Source organism: Oryza sativa, chromosome 8, assembly GCF_034140825.1.
Source record: "Oryza sativa Japonica Group chromosome 8, ASM3414082v1".
Lineage (NCBI taxonomy): Eukaryota > Viridiplantae > Streptophyta > Magnoliopsida > Poales > Poaceae > Oryza > Oryza sativa.
Window position 1 is genome coordinate 2,528,790 of NC_089042.1, and position 10,399 is coordinate 2,539,188.

Genomic DNA, 10,399 nt, shown 5'->3' on the forward strand with positions numbered 1-10,399 from the left:
TGTTACACCTTTCCTAAAAAAAATCCCTAATTTGCAAAAACCCTAAATTTCAAAATCTAATTTGCAAAAATCCTAAATTTGCAAAAACCCAAATACAATAACTGAAGAACGGCAGACAAAAAAAAACCCTAAATCATGGTCTCACCGGTTTTGATCTTCGGCCGCTGATGGCATGACTTCAGAAATCCGATTTGCCCTGGACTTCCTTTGGTGGTGTTTGAATCCAGTGAAGATAAAAGATTAAATGTTTCACGTAAAACGAGGTTGTAATAACGTGTGATTAATTGAGTTTTAATTATTATAAACTTAAAAAATGGATTAATCTGATATTTTAGAACAACTTTCATGTAGAAAGTTTTCGTACGAAATATACCGTTTAGTAGTTTGAAAAGCGTGTCACGAGTATCTGAAATTAAATCTAAGTTATGTTGGAGAAAAGAAGGCCTTTCACGTACCTAGCCGTCGGCCTGGACCCTAGTCTAGCCACTTGGGCTATCGATGGATTATCACTACAGTGGCTCCTCTCTAAATAAAATGATTGGCGCTAGAGATCGTGAAATGGCTCCTGTAATCTAACAACAGTAATGGTTCAAATGGAAAGGTTGTGCATTGACCTATTGATGGTGTTGGAATTAATAGATGCGGGCCTTAGTCCACTCGAAGATTAATTCTTTGGAAAATCACAAAAGTCCATCTCTTGGGATGGCATGCATGAAGAGTTTAGTACCACCTTACTTATTCTATGAGAGAGACCTCTTTAAAAGAGAGGATGCCCTCTTAGCCACTTGAAGCATGTGAGGTGGAGAGAAGAGGGGGAACACGTGCGCGCTCATCTCGCCTTGCCTCACCTAGCGGTGTAGTTTCGTAAAATCCGGTGCGTGAAAACGGTGTGGAGTCCGGATAAGTTACGCACAACTTATCTGGTTCGGTTGTTTTCTTTTTTTGCTGCGGGAAGGAAAATTCGGATTTGTTTTGTTTTGGAAACATTCCGAAAAATCCGGTTCGTGAAAACAGCGTGGAGTCCGGATAAGTTACGCGCGACTTATCCGGTTCGGTTACGCGCAGTGGAGATCGTGCGAGCGCCTTGATCAAGCGACATTTTCTCTATATAAACCGAGCCGCCGCCTCCACGCAACACACTGGTTCGGTTACGCGGAGTGGAGATCGTGCGGGCGCCCTGATCAAGCGACCTTTTCTCTATATAAACCGAGCCGCCGCCTCCATGCAACACACAAAAAATCGGTTCGGTTACGCAGAGTGGAGATCGTGCGGGCGCCCTGATCAAGCGACCTTTTCTCTATATAAACCGAGTCACCGCCTCCACGCAACACACAAAAAATCAATCTAGGGTTTGCCTCCTACTCTGCGTTGCGCCGTCGCTCGTAGACTACTCCATCCCGCTGGTGCGTGAAAACGGCATGGAGTCCGGATAAGTTACGCGCGACTTATCCGATTCGGTTACGCGGAGTGGAGATCGTGCGACCTTTTCTCAAGCGTGCACCGGCGTTGGGGATCTCTTGGAGTCCCACACTTGCGGCCACCACAACTTTAACCTATCAAAATCCCTTGGAGTGCCACACTTGTGGCCACCACAACAATCTTGGATCAATATCAGAATTCAACCAAGTTGGGGATCATCACTGTCACGCCCAGAAATATACACCATTTCCAAACGCTCAGTGCATTAATCCTCGTCCCAGGAGGCGAGGTACACATAGACATTGTTGATTATTACAAGCCACACTTGCGGAAACGTAAAGGAAGTACTTTATTACATGGGCGACTCTAGGCCCTCACACTCAAAGATAGACAAATAAAACAGCGGAAGACTACAGAACAGTAGCAGCCACAGGCACTCGACGGCGGAGCGAACTAGAGATCCAAGCCTTCATCTTCCTCAGGTCCATCCTCTGAATTATTTTTGTGAGCAAGAGTGAGTACCACCACCGTACTCAGCAAGTCACACCGAAAATGCAACAATAATGCATAGGGGAAACAATTTTGCATAAAGCCATAGTTTAAACATTTTAATCAGGTTAAAGCTCATTTTAAAACACGATCCTGTTCTAAGCCAATATTTTAATATCATCAAGGTCGCATGAGCCTGCGAACCTGCCTTAACCCAGGCTAAAATCCACATGACTGCACCATCATGATTTTACCCTCCCAAGGTTTTATAAAACAAATCTAACTTTGGGTACATTGCTCAGCTTGCCCATAACCGAGGGCGCGACTATTCGAATAATTTTTAACTCTGATCAGAGGTGTACAACTTTACCCACAAGACACAACCTCAACACGTGTTGCCACACGCCGGGTACCACCACTGTACTCGGATAGAGGTCGTGACAAGACTATCCATTTAGGTCTACCCAAAACAGGAGAACCCGCTGAGGTTTCGCCGCCCACCGGTCCCTGATGAGGTGAAAGTCAACGGATCCCCCGGGACGAGACATCCCCCCTTGCGCCAGGTGAAAATCGGCCTTAATCCTGGCCCCACACCCTTCCAACCAATGGTCTCTGTTTTGAGAAGATCTAAACTTCTGGTCAGGCCTTACCCACTAGACTTGTGGTTGCACGAAGATGCCTTGCAGCAGAGGCCCGAAGACCGGTCCTTATAATAGCCGGGGTGCGACTACCAAAGTAACCAGCTTGCACCCCAAGCCCAGCCCAAAAATATGTTTTAGTTGCACAAAGCATTTTATTACCCATCTATTGACAAACCCGTCAAATAGTCTATAACTAATCCAGTTTTAGTTGTTACCACCATGGTCTAGTTTATCCAAAAGTTCTAGGTTGAAACTAAGCATGACTAAGCATTTACCTAAAGCAACTAGTCAGTCCATCATGTAGGGTACTAGACTAGTCAAGTTATAATTTTACTAGGGTTCACAAGGGTCATGGATATCAAATCAACATCATGGCCATAACAAAGATCATAGGAATAACTAATAAAACAATATTAATAATGAACGGTATAATTTATAAAGCAATGCAATATAAGTAAAACAACATAATTTTCACAATATGGGATTCAACATGTTCAAGGTAGATATGACTTGTCTTGATCTTCTGGAACGGCAGGATCTACATGGCCAACGCGAAGAAATACAAAAAGGCTAATAAAAACCATATGAACAGAAGCAATAAAGCACATAAATGGGTTCTACTCATTTTTAGGAGAAATTAGAGATTTGAACAGGTCAATTCCGAGTTCAACGGGTCAAGATATGGCCATTTGAAGTTCAGGTGTTGTTTAAATGGAAATTTGTAATTTTGTAAATTATTTTTCTAAAGGAAAACTTCAATTATTGAGAGAGAGCGCACGCGGACCAGGTCCACAAGCGGGTCCCACTTGACAGTCGCTCGGTCCACCATGAGCCGAGCACACCGAGGTGGCTCACAGTGCACCGACGCACAGACACAGCCGGGCAGGAGCAGCACCAAGGTTTACGATTCCGATAGGCCCTTCCGTTTCGGGCACTGGCGGAATTCAGAATTTCACGAAATCCGGTGGAAAACCGGCAAATTCCGAACAAATTTCATAAACCAAAATTTGAATACAAATTCCCTGAGTTTGCCGAGAAGTTCTCGAAAACCGGTCGGTTTTGGCGAAATTCCGATCGAAATCATCGAAATTTCGATCCGTAACTGGGCCCACGTAAGTATTTTCCTTTTTTTATTTCTTTATTCTTTTCTTTCTTAATGTAGGTTTCAGTAATTACACACAATACATTATTTTTTTCGAAAATTTATATCCCAATAGATTACATGAATATCATAGTATTTATAAGATTTTATTTGATTTTTTCTTTTTTTATCAATTCAAATATGAATTTGGATGAAACTCATCGAAATCTCAAATAGTTTCTACTTTCGAGCCTCGTCGAAACGTTGAAATTTCGCGAAATTCGACCGGATTTCGTCGGAATCGTAAACCTTGAGCAGCACCCGACTAGGCGGCTCGCCGGCGACGGCTAACCGCGCGGCGGCGGTGCGACGGAGTACGGGAAAGGGAAAAATGGAAAGGGGAGGAGGCGAAGGTTCTCACCGAGAAGACACGGCGGCGAGAGGTCGACGGCAGGGTTTATGATTCCGACAGGCCCTTCTGTTTCGGGCACTGGCGGAATTCGGAATTTCACGAAAGCCGGAGGAAAACCGGCAAATTCCGAACAAATTTCATACACCAAAATTTGAATACAAATTCCCTGAGTTTGCCGAGAAGTTCTCGAAAACCGGTCGATTTTGGCGAAATTCCAATCGAAATCATCGGAATTTCGATCAGTAACTGGGCCCATGTAAGTGTTTTCCTTTTTTTATTTCTTTATTCTTTTCTTTCTTATTGTAAGTTTCAGTAATTACACACAATACATTATTTTTTTCGAAAATTTATATCGCATAGATTATATGAATATCATAGTATTTATAAGATTTTATTTGATTTTTTCTTTTTTTATCAATTCAAATTTGAATTTGGATGAAACTCATCGAAATCTCAAATAGTTTCTACTTTCGAGCCTCATCGAAACGTCGAAATTTCGCGAAATCCAGCCGGATTTCGTCGGAATCGTAAACCCTGGTAGTCGACGGTGTTGCCGGCGGTGAGGAAGAAACGGCGAGAAGCTTCGAGTCGTCGGCGTCGTCGTTCCCGCGGTCCTCGTGCTCGACGGAGGGGTGGACGGGGAAGAGGAGGAAGCGGCGAAGCGGATGGTGGCGACTCTGGGCTCCGACGAGGTCCCGACCACCGGCGAGGGGTGGCTGGAGTTGCGGCAGCGGCGGCGACGCAAGAAGAGAGCGGTGCGGCGGCCGCGGAGAGAGGAGGGAGAGGGCGGCGGTGTGTGTGGGGAGAGAGGAGGGAGTCGGGGTCCCTTTTATAGGCCGAAGGGGAGGGAGAGAGACGCCGGCCATGGTGGAGTTCACCACTGATGAGCGTCATCAAAATCCACCACGAATAATGCGGGATCGAGTGGGAAATTATGGGGGAATTGGAGAGGATGGGGTGGGAATTAATTCCCCTCAAGTAATTTGATGAAACGGCGAGTGGAGGAGGTGAATCAGAGGTTGCCGTCGGTAGGAATTCGGCCGGAGAGAGAGATGGTGGCTGGAGGTTAGGGATGATGGATGGGACCCACCTGTCATCGAGAAGGAGCACACCTGTCTCTGACTGGGACCGCGGTGGAGGAAAGATGGACTTAGTCCGAGGGAGAGGCAAGAGCTGGGCCGGCCCAAGGAGAGGGAGGGGGAGGGGAGAGAAGAAAGGGGGTGGCCGGGCTAGGCCAAGAGAGGGAGAGAGGGAGAGATGGGCCGGAAACAGCCCAACTGGAGGAAGAGGATTTCTTTTAGCTCTTCCTTTTTACAAAATTCTTTAATTGTTTTTGTTGCCTTAAAATTATTTAGGATGCTCTGGAAATTCAAGTAAAAATTGGTTAAACATTTTGAAGCATGGGGAATTTATTAAAAATACCTACAAGCCAATTTGATATAAAACTTGGTGAATTTTAATTGTTGGAGGCTCTTTTAGGCTTTTAAAATTTCTAGAAATGCATTAAAGCACGATTTAACTTTAGGGCGATTTTCAGGGCGTTACAATCACCATCAAAATCAAAGAAATCAAACCATGCTCGGGTGGATCCCCCACTCTACCCAGTTCAGTATCACGGAGGGGGACAACTTCGAGGCTGAGAAGTATACCTTCCAGGAGGTCCGTCCGTGCAAGGAGGAGCACAGCCACGGCCAGCGGAGACGGATCGACGAGGCGGCACACCTTCCCGCTGCCCCGGAGAAGATACCAACCGAACCAAAGCAACACCCGACTGAGAAGCACTCAAGGAGGAAGAGGAGGAGGCGAGGAAGAGGGCTTGCCACCCACTACAACTGCTGCTCGGTTGTTGCTGCGGCTGCGACCACCATCGGATGCGGCGAAGCCGGTGTTTGGGATGAGAGAGGGCGAAGCGCTCACACCGCTGCTAGTTGCGTGGTGGAGTTTCACGAGGTAGGGCCGTGGACGAATTTCCCTAGGGTTATGAGGGGTAATGGGCCGGTAACCCCACCTTACCAGGCTTATCCGAATGAACTTTTGAGTAACTCAGGGATTTATGGAAAAAGTACACCCAAGGTCCCTCAACTTGTCATCGAGATACAAAATCATCCTCAAACTACAAAACCAGATATCCCGCGTCCCTTAACTAATCAAAACCGGTCACAAAAGGTCCCTCGGTGGTTTTGACCCCGGTTTTCGCCTACGTGGCGGTTGAGTCAGCGTGGGACCCACGTGGGCCCCACATGTCAACGTAATCCACGTTTCACCCTCCTCTTTCTCCTCTTCTCTCTTTCTGGGCGAGGCAAAGCGGCGGGAGGCCAGCAGGCGAGGCGGGAGAGAGGAGGGCAGCAGCGCCGCGACGGTGGCCGGCGGCGCGACGGAGGCCGGCGCCCGGCGGCGGAAGCTGCAGCTGGGAAACACGGCAATGAGGGAGAAGGGGAGCACGGCGGCAGCTTCGATTCATTCCGACTCCTTCCCATCGCCACCTTTTCCTTTTCCTCCAAATCCAACCCCCCTTCTCCCCCTTCTCCGGCGCCGCGGCGGCGGCGACGACACCGGAGGGCGGAGGCGCCGACGCTCCCTCGGCTCGCCAAAAGGTAACCCTCAGCCATCCCTCTCTTCCTCCCTCCTGCTTCCGTTCTAAATGAAAAAAAAAATCAAAAAACACGATCGATCTGCAGCTATGGCGAACCTGGGCAGTGGCGCCGAAGCGCACACGCGTCTTCTCACTCACCGACGACGACCTTGTTTAAGGTGGAAAATAACGTCTACGAGGTCTGTGCCGCGCCGCACACCGCGCGTCCGCCGTTGCGATATGCCGGAGCGACCTCCTCCGATTTTCCTGCAGATAAGAAGCAATCGATAGAGATAAACTTGATTTATTATAGTTCGTTTTGTTGCTGGGCCATAGTCCGGTGACAATAATTTAACTTGTTCCTATGTTGCTGGGTTTGAAACTGCCTTTGCATGGCGCATGCACGCATGAAATGGCAAGCTAGCTAGCCTCCACACTGCCGCCGCCGCCGCCAGCAGCTCACTCGATTCCTCCCGCGCAATCCTGATGCCGCAGTGGTCAACCTCGCCATGGTGCTCGTCCTCTCCGCCGCCGACCTCCGCGCTATCAGCGTCTCTGCCCGGTGAGGAGGTCGCCACCGGCCTCCCCGCCCCCCTTGCTTGCCCTACCTCCTCCCTCGACAGCGGCCTGCCTTCGCGCCTGTGGCGTCTGCAACGGCAGGTGAGAGCGGTGGTGGAGCGGCGGCGGCAGCGCGTCGCCAGTCGCTAGCCGCCGCCGTCGTGTCGCCCGTCGCCGGCCGCCGACGCCGTCGTCCTCTCCCACCTCGCCCCGCCCGAAGGCAGTAGCCGCCAACGTCCTACCCAGCTGCCTAGTGCCTACCCAGACGAGAAGAGTGAGAGAGGGAGGAGAAAGGGAGAGGAGGGGGGAGGGTATGACGTGGCCAGATGACATGTGGGGCCCACGTGGGTCCCATGCTGCCTCAGCCGCCACGTCGAACAAAACTGGGTTGAAAACCACCAAGGGACCTCGGGTGACCGGTTTTGTATAGTTGAGGGACCCCGCATATCTAGTTTTACGGTTCAAGGACGCTTTTGTATCCCGGTGACAAGTTGAGGGACCTTTGGTGTACTTTTTCAGGATTTATTCCCCTGGTAGTGGGCTTCCCCTTCAGGGCCGGGAAATAGGTCGGGATCCCGGCCTTTTCCCTGTCAGCCGAACGAAGTCTAGGGGGGGCATGCGGCACTACACGACACAGCGGGGTTGGAGCCTCGATTGGAGGCGAATCGGGTGGCGGGACGAATCAAGGTGTGGTGCTTGGGTCTTGAGGAGCGTAAGTGAAGATCGGGCTAGTGCCGCCGGAACACGTCTTTATGGTGGGAAAAATGATGACGCGGGAAAATTTTGAGGAAGGGATGGCTGGGCTACTTTCCAGACAACTGCGTGGAAGATAAGGCGCACGACGCAAAGAAGAGTTCGGCAGGATTATTTTCACCCAGAAGGAATGGGCATCGCACCTTTCCTCTACAAGTTGAGAGCAATATATGCGGGGTTAGGCACACCATACTTTTATTAGGAGTGACTTAGGTTTACTGTTAGAACAATTTATTTCTGCAAAACCCCTTTTGTTATCAGGAAGAGTATGAGGTGACTGTTGGTCATACTCTTAGGTTGATCAACATATGGTAGAGAAATACTATTTGGGAAATCTAACAACCGACACGAAAAACCAAACCCTTACAACTGACACGAAACTGTCACGCCCAGAAATTCCCGAATAGAATTCCAAGCAGAATGTGCATTAAAATCCCCGTCCAGGACCAGCCGGGGTACACAAACGACAATGTTGACATACAGATCCACGTCTTACAAACATTGTAAAATCTTACAGAAATGCAGCGGAAAACAAAAGATAACTGGAGCTAAGCCTTGACTTGAACGGCAGCGGGAACACCACTCCACAGGCATCCTCGACGGCACGGACGAAGCCTACTCCTCGGAGAACCCGCCATCGGACACATACTCGAGCTCTGAGGTTGGGGGGAAAAGTAGAGCAAGACTGAGTACTACCCACTGTACTCAGCAAGTCATACCGGAATAGGGGTATGATGCATGGATTTAACAAGGGATAGCTAAGCAGGTTCATTTGCATAAATACTGGCATTTATAAACAGGAATTTAATGCGAAAACAGTTGTAAAAATTAAACAGTATTAAACATCCGCTGTCCAACGCTAACCCACGTTGCGACAGGCCCAACCATCCACCTAAACTATCCAAATTCAACAGATTACACTAGGGTGAGACTAAGCTTTATTACAAAGGAATTAAAACTGTAATTGTTCTGATCTGAATTAAAACACTTAAAAAGGCAAGCAAAAATCCTTATTAAGACAGCCATATCATAGGCACATGATATCGACCGCCGACTGACCCCCAAACAAGCAACCTACACACACAAACTAACAAACAAAAACTAGACAGTCGATGAACTAGTGGAAAAACGAGCCTAATGCTCGGAACGGCTCCTGCGGTCGGTGGAGTCGAAGGCGTCCTCCTGCTCGTCACCCGGTCCCTCTGAGCGACTCCTGGAGCCTGACGGATCGGTCTCGCCGCTGCCGCTGGGAGTAGCAGACAGCCAACCTCCGGTACCACTGGCTGAACCTCTGGCGGCTGATGCTGGAGCGAAGGAGAGAGTGAACGCGGGAGCTGGAGCTGGAGCTGCAGGAACTGCGGGCGGAACTGGAGCTGCTGCGGGAGCTGCTGGTGGAGGTGGGTTCCTGGGCGCAAGCTGGATGCGCACAGGTGCAGTCGTCCTCTTACGGGGCGTAGTGCGGATCCGGACTCCTCCTGGCGCTGGAAGGCCCTTCAACTGAGCATTCTCCTTCTTCAGGCGCGCTACCTCGTCCTTCAGAGCGACGATCCTCATGAGCTTCCCATCGTTCAAGGCCTTGGTCGCCTTGTGCAGGTCCGAGTGCATCCTATCCAATCCCCTCATCACAGCACACATGTGACCGAAGGTGGTGTCGTTCTCGCCAGCTGTCGGACGGAAGGAGCTGACGCCATCACCATGGGCTCGACGGGGGTGGTAGCGGTACGCCGTGTCGTGGAAGATGTAGTCGTGGCGCTCCCGTAGCCTGGCCATCATCAAGTAGGCTGCCTCCTGACAGGCGTGATCTGCTGTGCCTCCTGACGCCTCCACCGCCATGTTAGCGAGGCAAGTCCCCACGTAGCCATGGACCTCCAAGCGGACACGGTAAGGAAGCTCGCCACTGAGCGGTGGGATGGTCGTGTACTCCGGCGCGTCGGGGTAGCCCACTACCAGTGTCATGCGTGCCAGCTCTGCCACAAAGTCGATCATGCCTTCTCCGCGGTGGTTGGGTGGGTGACCGGCCATCTAGAGAAGACAAAGGAGTAGGATCAATGCATGCTCAAATCCAAATTTAAATAAAGCAATAAAGACTCAAATAAAGGAATCAAATAAGAGCAAAATTTTATGCATAGATCATTTTACATGAGCGCGAATAAATAAGACAGACTCACATAACGATAAAATAATGGGAAATTAGATACATAATAATAATAACGAACAAAGCATAAATACCTTGCAACCCATGATACCGAGCTAGGACCGAATGCATTTCACCCATCAAATCCCAACTGACTGACGAATAAATCCCAATAATTTTACTAAAACCCTAGACTGACTCGTTTTGAAAAACTCACTTTAAACGAGCGACCAAGATTTTTCCCTTGAACCACAAGAACAGATCCCCATTTTCCCGGAACAAATCCAATTGCGAAGAACATATGCAATGAAAAAGGATTCAGAGGGCTCTTAGGTTTTTC